At 41.7% G+C, this 18,241-nt stretch overlaps 2 long non-coding RNA genes across 2 annotated transcripts; both read right to left on the bottom strand.

Moving 5' to 3' along the window:
• Positions 1 to 2,453: 2,453 nt before the first annotated feature.
• On the bottom strand, positions 2,454 to 4,295 carry LOC124646602. Its single transcript, XR_006986388.1, has 3 exons — positions 3,079 to 4,295; positions 2,716 to 2,831; positions 2,454 to 2,646 (listed from the first exon to the last, which is right to left on the bottom strand). It is a non-coding gene; the product is annotated as an uncharacterized LOC124646602 (long non-coding RNA).
• A 2,534-nt stretch (positions 4,296 to 6,829) lies between these two features.
• Positions 6,830 to 7,448, bottom strand: LOC124705646. Its single transcript, XR_007004120.1, has 2 exons — positions 7,313 to 7,448; positions 6,830 to 7,067 (listed from the first exon to the last, which is right to left on the bottom strand). It is a non-coding gene; the product is annotated as an uncharacterized LOC124705646 (long non-coding RNA).
• Between the last annotated feature and the right edge of the window lie 10,793 nt (positions 7,449 to 18,241).

The following is an 18,241-nucleotide window of genomic DNA, read 5'->3' as shown; positions in this document are numbered from 1 at the left end:
AGGCTTGCGGGAAGGATGTCGAGCGGGCATTTGGTGCGCTTCAAGCATAATTTGCCATTGTTCGGTACTCTGCTCTAAGCTGGTCTCACGACCAAATGTGGGAGGTGATGCGAGGCTTGTGTGATCATGCACAACATGATCATCGAGGATGACCGCAAGAATCATGCTAGGTCACATGTTGGTCCCTATGAGTGTGAAGGCCCTCTTGCGGAGGTTGATCATGAGTTGCCTGCAGATTTTGCTGATTTTCTCGCCATGCACGCAGAGATCCGTGACAGCAATGTGCATGAGCGACTTAAAGCTGATCTCGTTGAGCATTTGTGGAGGATCAAAGGAAATACCGTGGCACCTTGATGTAGCATCTACCCCTATTTATTATATTTGTTTACTTGTTTTATTGTTTGTTGTAACTAGTTAAAGTGCCCGTGCGTTGCCACGGGAAAACAAGACATGACGATAGTTGATTTTTAAATACCCACACATTCCCCCTCTCCCTCTCTCCCTCGTATAAAGACCAGCATGCCCTATTTCTATCTGTTTTTAATCTTTTTCACTCTATCATGTGTCTCATTCTCTCGTGCTTAGTCTAGGGACTACCCATCATTTTATCCATCTTTGAAGAAGAAAATTATGAAAAAGTTCAATACGTAAGCATAGTCAATAATAAGAAATGTTTTGTTGACCCTAAGTCTAAAGTTGTTCTAAAAAGTGTAAGAATCTTGAACAAGAATGCTAAATGCAAGCAATAGGAAATATACATTAAAAATTAAGGAAAAGGTATTATATAACATATACAAAACTATATTAACAATTTTTTGAATAAAATATAGTATTTTTTAAGAATATTCTATCACTATTCCTTGTTTACTTCCTCTCTAAGTGTCCATTTGAAGGCCCATGCGTTGCCGGACCCTCAATTCTATTTTTTACATGGGTACTAAACTTTTGTACAAGTATAAGCAGAATCATATGAGATAGGAATTTTGTTACAGGTGCTTATAGTCAAACTAAACTACAATTCATTTTAGGAAGTAAGAAGAGGCAAAACAATCCATATCTATCTTTGTAAGCTCATAGCGTCGTGTAGGCACAATGGCTAAACTTGATGCCTCAACATATAACAATTATGGGCTGACAACAAAAATGACATGATTCCAAGTGAAATAGGAAAGTTGGCTAGCAAAAAAAGTGTGGATTTGCACAAGTCAATACTCAGATATGAAATGAATAGAATCCTTAGTATTTGTATATGTATTAATAAGCTTGAGGAGAGGTTGAGTCCTGATGTTCTTCAATAGGTCTTCAAACTAATTGTTCTAATGCTCTGGCAAATACTGATAACATTTTAGAAGAATCAGTGAACCAAAATGAAGAGTTCACGATTGCTTGCGACGAGGGAAATCATCTCGTTTCAAGTTGCAACCTAAACTTCGTACAATAGAATTAGTGACATCCTTTTATGTATTTCAACATATGTCAAAACACCACGGCGTGAAATACCTATTTTCTGGTGTGCACCACTCCGAGTCTCCAACTATATTGCTTCCCTATTTTATTTCATTTTCCACCCTCCACGTAGCAAAGTACCTTCTTAGCTTCGCAGAATATTAGCCTCTCCGAATAGTCATCCGACCGAGTCACGATTTAATGCGACAACCAATCTCCGAATCTAAGTTTGTAAAAACAGCAAGAATGGAGATTGTAGGAATGAAAGAAGGGTTATATACCTCTGAAGAATTTTCAACACGATGCCCAATAGTCATCCGACCATTCACGACGGGGCCTCCTCAAGCTCTACGAGGCTTTTATAATATATAAGCATTGAGCAATTTCATTCTGTGAAAGATGCTATTGCATATTGGCTTCAAAATTCAAACCAATACGAAAATATTTGTAAAATTCACCGATGACTCGTAAAACCTTCCTCGCAGTTGCCAAGAGCATCACATAATGCTATATTCATTTGTTATCTCTATCTCAAGATTTGGAGGCATGTATAATATAACAATATTTCAGTTCTAAATAAGTAATTCTGAGCAATAAATGCCTTTCATGGTTACATATATTTCTCAAACATTGACACAGGTCTTGGTCCGAACCACTAAGGATGCACTCGGATCCGGGTCTCGGCCGGCCTCACCCATAACACCTCGACGTCCGAGCAGCGCTGTCAAGCAAACGTTTTGCTTGTGTTAAACGATAAGAAAAGCAAGGAACAAGCAAAATTAAATGGAAAAATTGGAGGCTCTCATGTGAGGAAAAAATCGCCAATGCTCCAGGCAACCATGGCGCGAGCGCTGCGGCCATAGCATTCAGGCTTTCTCCTCATGGACTGCCACCTCTCGCATCTCCCAACAAACAATGTCGCGCAATAGAGAGACCATGAACGAGAGGGGGAAATAGGAAGAAAATCACCTCACCAAACTTGCTATCAGCCGCACGCGCTGGTATACGGAGTGACAGTCCCTGCGCCTCACGTGTGGATCTGACCACCACTCCGTCGCGGAGTCGCCCATCGTTCGCGCACAATTCTGCCCGGCAACTGCCTGACAGCCACCCCTCCTTGCGCTGTCCTAGCCTGACTGCTACAACTGACCACCACTCCGTCGTGGCGTCATCCCGCATCGCTCGATTCCGCGCGGCGATCTGCACACAAACATCAAACAACGTAGGTAGAGATGGCAAAACCTAGTAGAGAGATGAGGAGATGCTCACCTTGGCGTCATAGGCACCTCAAGCAAGTGCACAAGGGCATCCAGTGCGGACGAGTCGACGAGCAGCGCGAGGAGGCAGTGCTCCTCCCCTCCTCGTCCAGAGTGCTCTCAGGGTACCTAATAATATTTGTTATTCTTCAACAACTCGTAATATATAGGCAACATTTGGAGGATACCAGTTATAATTCTAACAATATATATGCAACACCACCAAACAGTGTAAGTGCAAATACACCCAATGAATTCATTCCAGAGAAGCATTCCCGTAAGTTTAGTGCTCCTCAACCGGTATCCCATGGATTGGGTACCACCGAGAGCACTATGCACTGATTGAGAGTATGAGTATACAGGTTCTGGTTCTCACCTAAATTTGATAATAGCTATGACACTCTTCTTTAGATGAGAACCACAGCTGAACCTGCACTTCACCGAAGTATATGAAGCTAATCCAATCTACCCACTTGCTGAATAGTCAAAAAAAGAGTCACCATATACCTTCTAGAATTTTAGTCATCAAGGAAATTAGCTCAAAATGACTCTTACCAAACGGGGAGCTACAACCGATGGATAATTAATCTTTGCAACACACACACCATAATTAACCTTTGAACATAAGCGGACATGCTTCGACATCTAAAGAAACTTCCTCTCTCAGTGGAAAATCTTTCAACAATATCCTGATCACCTGTACAAAGCAATACAACACCATCTTTAGTATGCAGAATTTCGAGCAAAATGAGATCAATGGCGCCGAAGAATGAAGCAAGCATGATACAGCATGTACTCTGAAACAAAAGAAGTCTAGTGGGCTATTAAAATTAAATATTTCTAGAGATATTTCTTTATCATCCGTTGCAAAACTCTACACTACATTTAAAAACATCATAGTTCAGTTTAAATCGTATTTTTTTAGTCAACTCAGAGCATACTGAAATTGCATCTATGTTTCCATATCTTTATATTTAAAAAAATTATGGATACAAACAAAGGAGATGTGCAAAGATGCCATTGACTAATTAAGAAAAAAGCTCTCTTTTAAGACAACATGACGAGTTCATGGGATTTGGGCTGACGAACTATAGAGGGTTACGTAGGATCGAAAGAAATAGAAAAGGTGGATTACCTTCAGTAGAAAATATTCCGTAAGAAGATATTCTTCTGCAAACATTTAACTATTCCAATGTTGTAGTAAATAAATTGTGTTACAGATCATATGCATTGGTACCTAATACTTGGCTTTTTAATAAAAACAAATACATATCTTAACTGAATATTTGTGTATGTCCAAGATGCGATCTAATAGTTGGAACCACACAAAGCATATTGGCCCAAATAAGGAGTAACTGAGAACCAAGCTAAAAAAAGATATTGATTCCTTTCTCCTATTGCTTAGGCAAAAGACATACATGGAAAATGAACAACCAATTGGTACCAGAGCTTGCGACACATACAAACCTGAAAGGGCCAATGTCAGCATGAACACAACCTTGAATTTTGCATAGTAAAACCAATTTCCAATTAAATTTTGTCAATACTCTTAACCAGCATGACCCTGACCTAAAATCTTCTAAATCTCATAGAAAAATGAAGTCGGGGATGAAAGTGACAAGGAGCAACCCGGAACCAAGCAAGGAACAGAACATCACGCTCTACCTACCGGCAAATGTAACTGAGTACCGCTTGTTGGAAGTCGGGATGCGGAGCGAGCAGGACATCCGGCGACAAACGCAAGGCATGGTTGAAACTTTAACCGCAATCGTCGTCATTCACTCCGAGTACCTTGGTGTGGGCATCCGGTCGCCATGAAAGATCATTGGGACAGCGGAGTTCCAAGAGCCGACACCATCCGGTGGTATTCCCATATTGATATGGTGGATAGCATGAACACAGTCGATGGGGAACTGAAGTGTGGTGCAGACATGTTGCCGAATATTCAGCCGCGATACATATGGTGTGCTATGACTGGAACAAACAACGATTAAAAGCAGTGAACAAGTATTTTTTAGTCAATGAGGCTATATCATAGGCACATATTGTCTATCCACATAAATTCTGATTTAGATCGTTATGGGAACCTACACTATCCATCTTACTGCTATGTTTTTTTACTGGTGTGAGTATGCAATTTATAAATCTGGAAAATTAGTCCGCACATATACTTAGGCTTATGCATATTCATTTATACATTAAGGATGACCACCTATCCGACATAACAACAAACACATAAATTAAGAGCCACTTCTTGAACCAAGCCTCAAAGGGAGCATTGGACTGGAGGATATTTGCTTAATATCTGAACTGCGAGTAGGGAAAAAGTATGCGATCCTTCAAAGGAAAATTTTCAAAACATCAATTAAATTTAGTTTTGTTGCCCTTGTCCCCCTCGACATACTCGCATTTTAACTTATGGTAAAACCAGCTGCAAATTCACACTCAATTCCAATTCCAGAACATTAATGCAAATCATGGCCACGAGGCAAGCATGGAGGGAAGCAAATTGGCGGCTGCTCTCCTCTTCTAGATGAAGAACATTAATGCAGATCACGTAACAGCTTAGTTATGTATCATAGATCAACCGGTAGAAAAGATTGTTAATGAAAAACAAAACTCTTTCAATTAGCTACAAATTAGGTTACTAAAACAATTATACAAACTAACCTGAAGGTTCTTGGTTCCCAATATATCCTTTTATATCAATGTAAAAAGGTCAATAGCTCCCGTGAAAACGTGACTTGAGATCATCAATGGGCTTGCTTGTATACTAACAGACTGGTTAGCAATTCGTCAAACACCTTGAGGGCATATCTGGAGGTCTGGAACGAAGTATCTAGGTTAATTACCAGATGTAGCAAGCGCGGGGCCCTGGACGAGGATGATGGAGCTGAGGCCCAGCACGGGAAGATGAATGTGCTCTCGGTGGTCTATCTCTGCCCCACCTCCTCCGTCGACGGACCCTTCCCCCCACCGTCGAGGTTGAACCACGCCCAGTCCGCTGCTGCTCGAATACCAACGCACAAGATGGGGCGGTGGGCGAGATAGAGGGCTGGGTTGACCTCGAGATGGAGCGGCCGGCGGCTGGGGTGGGGGCAGAGCGTCATCTTGGAGGCCATCAAGCAGGCGCTGACGATGGGGAACCCACAGAGGACGAATCCGCTGGAGGAGACACCGCGGCATCCATCGATCCACTCGAGGACGATGCGCTCCGGGTCGTCGAAGGTGGCGCGTCGCGATGGAGGCAGGCGACGTTACAGAAGATGGGGAACAGCAGGCGGCGAGGGCGAGGAGCCTTGGCGGGGAGGGGGGCGAGGACGGGATCCTTGGCGTGCGGTGGAGCACGGCCCATGTTTGCCGCGGCCCATAGGCGTGTGCGGGACGGGATTAGCACGAGGACGACGAAACGTTGGTCGTAGTGGGAGGTGGCAGAATAGGGAACATGTTCCTCCTTTTTAAGTAGTGTTGAGGAGAGGTTGAGTCCTGATGTTCTTCAATAGGTCTTCAAACTAATTGTTCTAATGCTCTGGCAAATACTGATAACATTTTAGAAGAATCAGTGAACCAAAATGAAGAGTTCACGATTGCTGCAGACGAGGGAAATCATCTGTTTCAAGTTGCAACCTAAACTTCGTACAATAGAATTAGTGACATCCTTTTATGTATTTCAACATATGTCAAAACACCACGGCGTGAAATACCTATTTTCTGGTGTGCACCACTCCGAGTCTCCAACTATATTGCTTCCCTATTTTATTTCATTTTCCACCCTCCACGTAGCAAAGTACCTTCTTAGCTTCGCAGAATATTAGCCTCTCCGAATAGTCATCCGACCAGTCACGATTTAATGCGACAACCAATCTCCGAATCTAAGTTTGTAAAAACAGCAAGAATGGAGATTGTAGGAATGAAAGAAGGGTTATATACCTCTGAAGAATTTTCAACACGATGCCCAATAGTCATCCGACCATTCACGACAGGGCCTCCCTCAAGCTCTACAGGCTTTTATAATATATAAGCATTGAGCAATTTCATTCTGTGAAAGATGCTATTGCATATTGGCTTCAAAATTCAAACCAATACGAAAATATTTGTAAAATTCACCGATGACTGTAAAACCTTCCTGCAGTTGCCAAGAGCATCACATAATGCTATATTCATTTGTTATCTCTATCTCAAGATTTGGAGGCATGTATAATATAACAATATTTCAGTTCTAAATAAGTAATTCTGAGCAATAAATGCCTTTCATGGTTACATATATTTCTCAAACATTGACACAGGTCTTGGTCTGAACCACTAAGGATGCACTGGATCTGGTCTCAGTCGGCCTCACCCATAACACCTCGACGTCCAGCAGCGCTGCAGCAAACGTTTTGCTTGTGTTAAACGATAAGAAAAGCAAGGAACAAGCAAAATTAAATGGAAAAATTGGAGGCTCTCATGTGAGGAAAAAATCGCCAATGCTCCAGGCAACCATGGCGCGAGCGCTGCGGCCATAGCATTCAGGCTTTCTCCTCATGGACTGCCACCTCTGCATCTCCCAACAAACAATGTCGCGCAATAGAGAGACCATGAACAGAGGGGGGAAATAGGAAGAAAATCACCTCACCAAACTTGCTATCAGCTGCACGCGCTGGTATACGGAGTGACAGTCCCTGCGCCTCACGTGTGGATCTGACCACCACTCCGTCGCGGAGTCGCCCATCGTTCGCGCACAATTCTGCCCGGCAACTGCCTGACAGCCACCCCTCCTTGCGCTGTCCTAGCCTCGATCGCTACAACTGACCACCACTCCGTCGTGGCGTCATCCCGCATCGCTCGATTCCGCGCGGCGATCTGCACACAAACATCAAACAACGTAGGTAGAGATGGCAAAACCTAGTAGAGAGATGAGGAGATGCTCACCTTGGCGTCATAGGCACCTCAAGCAAGTGCACAAGGGCATCCAATGCGGACGGAGTCGACGAGCAGCGCGAGGAGGCGGTGCTCCTCCCCTCCTCGTCCGCAGTGCTCTCGGGTACCTAATAATATTTGTTATTCTTCAACAACTCGTAATATATAGGCAACATTTGGAGGATACCAGTTATAATTCTAACAATATATATGCAACACCACCAAACAGTGTAAGTGCAAATACACCCAATGAATTCATTCCAGAGAAGCATTCCTGTAAGTTTAGTGCTCCTCAACCAGTATCCCATGGATTGGGTACCCTGAGAGCACTATGCACTGATTGAGAGTATGAGTATACAGGTTCTGGTTCTCACCTAAATTTGATAATAGCTATGACACTCTTCTTTAGATGAGAACCACAGCTGAACCTGCACTTCACCGAAGTATATGAAGCTAATCCAATCTACCCACTTGCTGAATAGTCAAAAAAAGAGTCACCATATACCTTCTAGAATTTTAGTCATCAAGGAAATTAGCTCAAAATGACTCTTACCAAACGGGGAGCTACAACCGATGGATAATTAATCTTTGCAACACACACACCATAATTAACCTTTGAACATAAGCGGACATGCTTCGACATCTAAAGAAACTTCCTCTCTCAGTGGAAAATCTTTCAACAATATCCCGATCACCTGTACAAAGCAATACAACACCATCTTTAGTATGCAGAATTTCGAGCAAAATGAGATCAATGGCGCCGAAGAATGAAGCAAGCATGATACAGCATGTACTCGAAACAAAAGAAGTCTAGTGGGCTATTAAAATTAAATATTTCTAGAGATATTTCTTTATCATCCGTTGCAAAACTCTACACTACATTTAAAAACATCATAGTTCAGTTTAAATCGTATTTTTTTAGTCAACTCAGAGCATACTGAAATTGCATCTATGTTTCCATATCTTTATATTTAAAAAAATTATGGATACAAACAAAGGAGATGTGCAAAGATGCCATTGACTAATTAAGAAAAAAGCTCTCTTTTAAGACAACATGACGAGTTCATGGGATTTGGGCTGACGAACTATAGAGGGTTACGTAGGATCGAAAGAAATAGAAAAGGTGGATTACCTTCAGTAGAAAATATTCCGTAAGAAGATATTCTTCTGCAAACATTTAACTATTCCAATGTTGTAGTAAATAAATTGTGTTACATATCATATGCATTGGTACCTAATACTTGGCTTTTTAATAAAAACAAATACATATCTTAACTGAATATTTGTGTATGTCCAAGATGCGATCTAATAGTTGGAACCACACAAAGCATATTGGCCCAAATAAGGAGTAACTGAGAACCAAGCTAAAAAAAGATATTGATTCCTTTCTCCTATTGCTTAGGCAAAAGACATACATGGAAAATGAACAACCAATTGGTACCAGAGCTTGCGACACATACAAACCTGAAAGGGCCAATGTCAGCATGAACACAACCTTGAATTTTGCATAGTAAAACCAATTTCCAATTAAATTTTGTCAATACTCTTAACCAGCATGACCCTGACCTAAAATCTTCTAAATCTCATAGAAAAATGAAGTCAGGGATGAAAGTGACAAGGAGCAACCTGGAACCAAGCAAGGAACAGAACATCACGCTCTACCTACCGGCAAATGTAACTGAGTACCGCTTGTTGGAAGTCAGGATGCGGAGCGAGCAGGACATCCAGCGACAAACGCAAGGCATGGTTGAAACTTTAACCGCAACTGTCGTCATTCACTCCAGTACCTTGGTGTGGGCATCTGGTCGCCATGAAAGATCATTGGGACAGCGGAGTTCCAAGAGCTGACACCATCTGGTGGTATTCCCATATTGATATGGTGGATAGCATGAACACAGTCGATGGGGAACTAAAGTGTGGTGCAGACATGTTGCCGAATATTCAGCCGCGATACATATGGTGTGCTATGACTGGAACAAACAACGATTAAAAGCAGTGAACAATTATTTTTTAGTCAATGAGGCTATATCATAGGCACATATTGTCTATCCACATAAATTCTGATTTAGATCGTTATGGGAACCTACACTATCCATCTTACTGCTATGTTTTTTTACTGGTGTGAGTATGCAATTTATAAATCTGGAAAATTAGTCTGCACATATACTTAGGCTTATGCATATTCATTTATACATTAAGGATGACCACCTATCTGACATAACAACAAACACATAAATTAAGAGCCACTTCTTGAACCAAGCCTCAAAGGGAGCATTGGACGGAGGATATTTGCTTAATATCTGAACTGCAGTAGGAAAAAGTATGCGATCCTTCAAAGGAAAATTTTCAAAACATCAATTAAATTTAGTTTTGTTGCCCTTGTCCCCCTCGACATACTCGCATTTTAACTTATGGTAAAACCAGCTGCAAATTCACACTCAATTCCAATTCCAGAACATTAATGCAAATCATGGCCACGAGGCAAGCATGGAGGGAAGCAAATTGGCGGCTGCTCTCCTCTTCTAGATGAAGAACATTAATGCAGATCACGTAACAGCTTAGTTATGTATCATAGATCAACCGGTAGAAAAGATTGTTAATGAAGAACAAAACTCTTTCAATTAGCTACAAATTAGGTTACTAAAACAATTATACAAACTAACCTGAAGGTTCTTGGTTCCCAATATATCCTTTTATATCAATGTAAAAAGGTCAATAGCTCCCAGGAAAACGTGACTTGAGATCATCAGTGGGCTTGCTTGTATACTAACAGACTGGTTAGCAATTCGTCAAACACCTTGAGGGCATATCTGGAGGTCTGGAACGAAGTATCTAGGTTAATTACCAGATGTAGCAAGCGCGGGGCCCTGGACGAGGATGATGGAGCTGAGGCCCAGCACGGGAAGATGAATGTGCTCTCGGTGGTCTATCTCTGCCCCACCTCCTCCGTCGACGGACCCTTCCCCCACCGTCGAGGTTGAACCACGCCCGAGTCCGCTCGTTGCTCGAATACCAACGCACAAGATGGGGCGGTGGGCGAGATAGAGGGGCTGGGTTGACCTCGAGATGGAGCGGCCGGCGGCTGGGGTGGGGGCAGAGCGTCATCTTGGAGGCCATCAAGCAGGCGCTGACGATGGGGAACCCACAGAGGACGAATCCGCTGGAGGAGACACCGCGGCATCCATCGATCCACTCGAGGACGATGCGCTCCGGGTCGTCGAAGGTGGCGCGTCGCGATGGAGGCAGGCGACGTTACAGAAGATGGGGAACAGCAGGCGGCGAGGGCGAGGAGCCTTGGCGGGGAGGGGGGCGAGGACGGGATCCTTGGCGTGCGGTGGAGCACGGCCCATGTTTGCCGCGGCCCATAGGCGTGTGCGGGACGGGATTAGCACGAGGACGACGAAACGTTGGTCGTAGTGGGAGGTGGCAGAATAGGGAACATGTTCCTCCTTTTTAAGTAGTGTAGATTTAATTTGAAAACAATCCTCGCAAACATTTTTATTCATATGCTATATTTGATAAATGGTTCTGTGTTAAAAAGCAGTATTTTAAATGTTTGGGGCGGCGTTTGGGGGACGCGGCTGGGGAGAGACGTCCCCCAAAGGCGGCACGAACAAAACACGTCCCCCAAACGCTCAATCCGGCGCGGTTTGGGGGACGCTTTGAGGGATGCGACTGGAGATGCTCTTAAACTCTTAATTCTCGATGTCGGTTTCCGGACAGAAATCTCTCCAATATAAACCTTTCCCCTTGATTCCTGAAGTAATACTATGATTTAGAATTTGGTAGTTTTCGTGTCGTGCTTTAGCTTGGTCCGCCTCCTCCGCTGCCAGTGGGTGATAGTGGGATGGTTAGACTTTTTAGTTTACTAGTACAAATGCCCGTGCGTTGCCACGGATCAACAAAATTTTATTTCTTAATGCATATATATATTTCACAACACACTGAAAATTCACAATAAATCAGGGATATTATAATGTATTACAATATGATAATACCGAACGCAATAACAAGACATCATTGTTGTGCATCCGTGTGGTTGTAAGTTCTAGATCTTGTATTTTTCGGCAGTAAGTCGCACATCTGTGAGCCATCATAAATGTCAACTCAATAACTTTTCCTTTTGGATATATTATTGTCTCACCAACCCGTGGGTGCTACAAACATAGGTATAACTGAAGGAATACTTTTTTTTCTAATTAGTTCAAACAACACTTTGATATTCATAAATATTCGAATACAACCTTGGATCATAACCTCCTGCTTCTTCAAACCTCTTTAGCATAGCACATGCAAGCCAAAGAAAAATTAAGTGAAATATGGTTGTTATCGTTATTTTGTTGAACGTCCGGTGTTGCTTGATGTCTACGGGAGCTTCTATTCTTGTAGACAGTGTTGGGCCTCCAAGAGCAGAGGTTTGTAGAACAGCAGCAAGTTTCCCTTAAGTGGATCACCCAAGGTTTATCGATCTCAGGGAGGAAGAGGTCAAAGATATCCCTCTCATGCAACCCTGCAACCACAAAGCAAGAAGTCTCTTGTGTCCCCAACACACCTAATAGGTGCACTAGTTCGACGAAGAGATAGTGAAATACAGGTGGTATGAATAAGTAGTAGCAACGGCACCAGAAAAGTGCTTTGCCCAGGACAGTAAACAAGCAGTAGTAACACAGCAGTAGTAACGCAGTAAAACAGTAAACAAGCAGCGATAGCAGTATTTAGGAACAAGGCCTAGGGAATATACTTTCACTAGTGGACACTCTCAACATTGATCACATAACAGAATAGATAAATGCATACTCTACACTTTTGTTGGATGATGAACACATTGCGTAGGATTACACGAACCCTCAATGCCGGAGTTAACAAGCTCCACAATAATGCTCATATTTTAGTAACCTTTAGTGTAAGATAGATCAAAAGACTAAACCAAGTACTAACATAGCATGCACACTCGTCACCTTCATGCATATGTAGGAGGAATAGATCACATCAATATTATCATAGCAATAGTTAACTTCGCAATCTACAAGAGATCATGATCATAGCATAAACCAAGTAATAACACGGTGCACACACTGTCACCTTTGCACACGTGCAGGAGGAATAAAACTACTTTAATGACATTGCTAGAGTAGCACATAGATAAATTGTGATACAAACACATTGCAATCATAAAGAGATATAAATAAGCACCTCACTATGCCATTCAACAGTGAATAAGTATTGTGTGAAATATTGCCTAAGAGACCCACACGGTGCACACACTGTCACCTTTACACACGTGGGACAAGGAGTCTCCGGAGATCACATAGGTAAAACTCACTTGACTAGCATAATGACATCTAGATTACAAGCATCATCATATGAATCTCAATCATGTAAGGCAGCTCATGAGATTATTGTATTGAAGCACATAGGAGAGAGATGAACCACATAGCTACCGGCATGACAGCCCCGAGCCTCGATGGAGAACTACTCCCTCCTCATGGGAGCAAGCAGCGGTGATGAAGATGGCGGTGGAGATGGCAGCGGTGTCGATGGAGAAGCCTTCCGGGGGCACTTCCCCGCTCCGGCAGGTGCCGGAACGGAGACTCCCGTCCCCCGCATCTTGGCTTCGCGATGGCGGCGGCTGCGGAAGGTTTTCCGTATCGTGGTTTTTCGCATCGGGGGTTTCGCGACGGAGGCTTTAAGTAGGCGGAAGGGCGGAGTCGGGGGGCTAACGAGGGCCCACACTATAGGTCGGCGCGGCCGTGGCTTGGGCCGCGCCGCCCTATAGCTTGGCCACCTCGTGGCCCCACTTCGTGTGTTCTTCGGTCTTCCGGAAGCTCCGTGGAAAAATAGGGCCCCGGGTCTTCGTTTCGTCCAATTCCGAGAATATTTCGTTACTAGGATTTCTGAAACCAAAAACAGCGTAAAACGAGGAACCGGCACTTCGGCATCTTGTTAATAGGTTAGTTCCGGTAAAATGCACGAATATGACATAAAGTGTGCATAAAACATGTAGGTATCATCAATAATATGGCATAGAACATAAGAAATTATCGATACGTCGGAGACGTATCAAGCATCCCCAAGCTTAGTTTCGCTTCGTCCCGAGCAGTAAAACGATAACAAAGATAATTTCTGAAGTGATATGCCATCATAACCTTGATCATACTATTTGTAAACATATGTAATGAATGCAGCGATCAAAACAATGGTAATGACATGAGTAAACAAGTGAATCATAAAGCAAAGACTTTTCATGAATAGTACTTCAAGACAAGTATTAATAAGTCTTGCATAAGAGTTAACTCATAAAGCAATAAATCAAAGTAAAGGTATTGAAGCAACACAAAGGAAGATTAAGTTTCAGCGGTTGCTTTCAACTTGTAACATGTATATCTCATGGATAATTGTCAACATAGAATAATATAACAAGTACAATATGCAAGTATGTAGGAATCAATGCACAGTTCACACAAGTGTTTGCTTCTTGAGGTGGAGAGAGATAGGTGAACTGACTCAACATAAAAGTAAAGAGAATGGTCCTTCAAAGAGGAAAGCATCGATTGCTATATTTGTGCTAGAGCTTTTATTTTGAAAATATGAAACAATTTTGTCAACGGTAGTAATAAAGCATATGAGTTATGAAAGTTATATCTTACAAGTTGCAAGTCTCATGCATAGTATACTAATAGTGCCCGCACCTTGTCCTAATTAGCTTGGACTACCGGATCTTTGCAATGCACATGTTTTAACCAAGTGTCACAATGGGGTACCTCCATGCCGCCTCGTACAAAGGTCTAAGGAGAAAGCTCGCATTTTGGATTTCTCGCTTTTGATTATTCTCAACTTAGACATCCATACCGGGACAACATGGACAACAGATAATGGACTCCTCTTTAATGCATAAGCATGTGGCAACAATTATTATTCTCATATGAGATTGAGGATATATTTCCAAAACTGAAACTTCCACCATGAATCATGGCTTTAGTTAGCGGCCCAATGTTCTTCTCTAACAATATGCATGCTCCAACCATAAAGGGGTAGATCTCTCTTACTTCAGACAAGACGGACATGCATAGCAACTCACATGATATTCAACAAAGAATAGTTGATGGCGTCCCCGAAGCATGGTTATCGCACAACAAGCAACTTAATAAGAGATAAAGTGCATAAGTACATATTCAATACCACAATAGTTTTTAAGCTATTTGTCCCATGAGCTATATATTGCAAAGGTGAATGATGGAATTTTAAAGGTAGCACTCAAGCAATTTACTTTGGAATGGCGGATAAATACCATGTAGTAGGTAGGTATGGTGGACACAAATGGCATAGTGGTTGGCTCAAGGATTTTGGATGCATGAGAAGTATTCCCTCTCGATACAAGGTTTAGGCTAGCAAGGTTATTTGAAACAAACACAAGGATGAACGGATACAGCAAAACTCACATAAAAGACATATGGTAAACATTATAAGACTCCATACCGTCTTCCTTGTTGTTCAAAACTCAATACTAGATGTTATCTAGACTCTAGAGAAACCAAATATGCAAACCAAATTAACAAGCTCTAAGTATTTCTTCATTAATGGGTGCAAAGTATATGATGCAAGAGCTTAAACATGAGCACGACAATTGCCAAGTATCAAATTATCCAAGACATTTTAGAGTTACTACATGTAGCATTTTCCAATTCCAACCATATAACAATTTAACGAAGAAGAAACTTCGCCATGAATACTATGAGTAGAGCCTAAGGACATATTTGTCCATATGCTACAGCGGAGCGCGTCTCTCTCCCATAAAGTGAATGCTAGGATCCATTTTATTCAAACAAAACAAAAACAAAAACAAACCGACGCTCCAAGCAAAGTACATAAGATGTGACGGAATAAAAATATAGTTTCGGGGAGGAACTCGATAATGTTGTCGATGAAGAAGGGGATGCCTTGGGCATCCCCAAGCTTAGATGCTTGAGTCTTCTTAGAATATGCAGGGGTGAACCACCGGGGCATCCCCAAGCTTAGAGCTTTCACTCTCCTTGATCATATTGCATCATACTCCTCTCTTGATCCTTGAAAACTTCCTCCACACCAAACTCGAAACAACTCATTAGAGGGTTAGTGCATAATAAATATTCACATGTTCAGAGGTGACACAATCATTCTTAACACTTCCGGACATTGCATAAAGCTACTGGACATTAGTGGATCAAAGAAATTCATCCAACATAGCAAAAGAGGCAATGCGAAATAAAAGACAGAATCTGTCAAAACAGAACAGATCCGTAAAGATGGATTTTATTAGGCCACCGGACTTGCTCAAACGAAAATGCTCAAATTGAATGAACGTTGCGTACATATCCGAGGATCATGCTCGTAAATTGGCGTAATTTTCTGAGCTACCTACAGGGGAGATAGACCCAGATTTGTGACAAGCAAAGAAATCCGGAACTGCGCAGTAATCCAAATCTAGTACTTACTTTTCTATCAAAGACTTTACTTGGCACAACAAAACATAAAACTAAGATAAGGAGAGGTTGCTACAGTAGTAAACAACTTCCAAGACAAAAATATAAAACAAAAATACTGGAGTAAAATAATGCATGGGTTATCTCCCAAGAAGTTCTTTCTTTATAGCCATTAAGATGGGCTCAGCAGTTTTAATGATGCACTCGCAAGAAATAGTATTTGAAGCAAAAGAGAGCATCAAGAGGCAAATTCAAAACACATTTAAGTCTAACATGCTTCCTATGCATAGGAATCTTGTAAATAAACAAGTTCATGAGGAGCAAAGTAACAAGCATAGGAAGATAAAACAAGTGTAGCTTCAAAAATTTCAGCACATAGAGAGGCATTTTAGTAACACGAAAATTTCTACAACCATATTTTCCTCTCTCATAATAACTTTCAGTATTATCATGAGCAAACTCAACAATATAACTATCACATAAAGCATTCTTATCATGAGTCTCATACATAAAATTATTACTCTCCACATAAGCATAATCAATTTTATTAGTAATAGCGGGAGCAAATTCAACAAAGTAGCTATCATTATTATTCTCCTCAAGTGTAGGAGGCATAGTATAATCACAATAAAATTTACTCTCCATAGTAGGTTGTACCAAAAGACCACTATCATTATAATCATCATGAATAGGAGGCAAAGTATCATCAAAGAAAATTTTCTCCTCAATGCTTGGGGGACTAAAAAGATCATGAAAACCAGCTTCCCCAAGCTTAGAACTTTCTATATTATTATCAACAATGGTGTTCAAAGCGTTCATACTAATATTACTACCAGCATGCAAATAAGATTTCATAGGTTTTTTAATTTTCGCATCAAACAATCCATGTTTTAAATCAGGAAATAGAATAAGAAGCTCATTGTTGTCCATTATGCCAAACTAGTGTAAACAAGAAACAAAAAGATGCAATTGCAGGATCTAAAGGAAATAGCTTCGAGCACACACACAATGGCGCCAGAAAAGTACTCGTTACCTCGGAACCGAAGTATGAGTGCCTTTTACCTTTCCTCCCAGGCAACGGCGCCGGAAAAGTGCTTGATGTCTACGGGAGCTTCTATTCTTGTAGACAGTGTTGGGCCTCCAAGAGCGAGAGGTTTGTAGAACAGCAGCAAGTTTCCCTTCGATGGATCACCCAAGGTTTATCGATCTCGGGGAGGAAGAGGTCAAAGATATCCCTCTCATGCAACCCCGCAACCACAAAGCAAGAAGTCTCTTGTGTCCCCAACACACCTAATAGGTGCACTAGTTCGGCGAAGAGATAGTGAAATACAGGTGGTATGAATAAGTAGTAGCAACGGCACTTGAAAAGTGCTTTGCCCAGGACAAGTAAACAAGCAGTAGTAACACGACGAGTAGTAACGCAAGAAAACAGTAAACAAGCAGCGATAGCAGTATTTAGGAACAAGGCCTAGGGAATATACTTTCACTAGTGGACACTCTCAACATTGATCACATAACAGAATAGATAAATGCATACTCTACACTTTTGTTGGATGATGAACACATTGCGTAGGATTACACGAACCCTCAATGCCGGAGTTAACAAGCTCCACAATAATGCTCATATTTTAGTAACCTTTAGTGTAAGATAGATCAAAAGACTAAACCAAGTACTAACATAGCATGCACACTCGTCACCTTCATGCATATGTAGGAGGAATAGATCACATCAATATTATCATAGCAATAGTTAACTTCGCAATCTACAAGAGATCATGATCATAGCATAAACCAAGTACTAACACGGTGCACACACTGTCACCTTTGCACACGTGCAGGAGGAATAAAACTACTTTAATAACATTGCTAGAGTAGCACATAGATAAATTGTGATACAAACACATTGCAATCATAAAGAGATATATATAAGCACCTCACTATGCCATTCAACAGTGAATAAGTATTCCGTGAAATATAGCCTAAGAGACCCACACGGTGCACACACTCGTCACCTTTACACACGTGGGACAAGGAGTCTCCGGGAGATCACATAGGTAAAACTCACTTGACTAGCATAATGACATCTAGATTACAAGCATCATCATATGAATCTCAATCATGTAAGGCAGCTCATGAGATTATTGTATTGAAGCACATAGGAGAGAGATGAACCACATAGCT

The sequence above is a fragment of the Lolium rigidum genome, chromosome 4 (genome assembly GCF_022539505.1).
Source record: "Lolium rigidum isolate FL_2022 chromosome 4, APGP_CSIRO_Lrig_0.1, whole genome shotgun sequence".
In the NCBI taxonomy this organism is placed as follows: domain Eukaryota; kingdom Viridiplantae; phylum Streptophyta; class Magnoliopsida; order Poales; family Poaceae; genus Lolium; species Lolium rigidum.
Note: the sequence above shows the minus strand (reverse complement) of the source record. Positions and strands in the feature narration are given on the sequence as shown.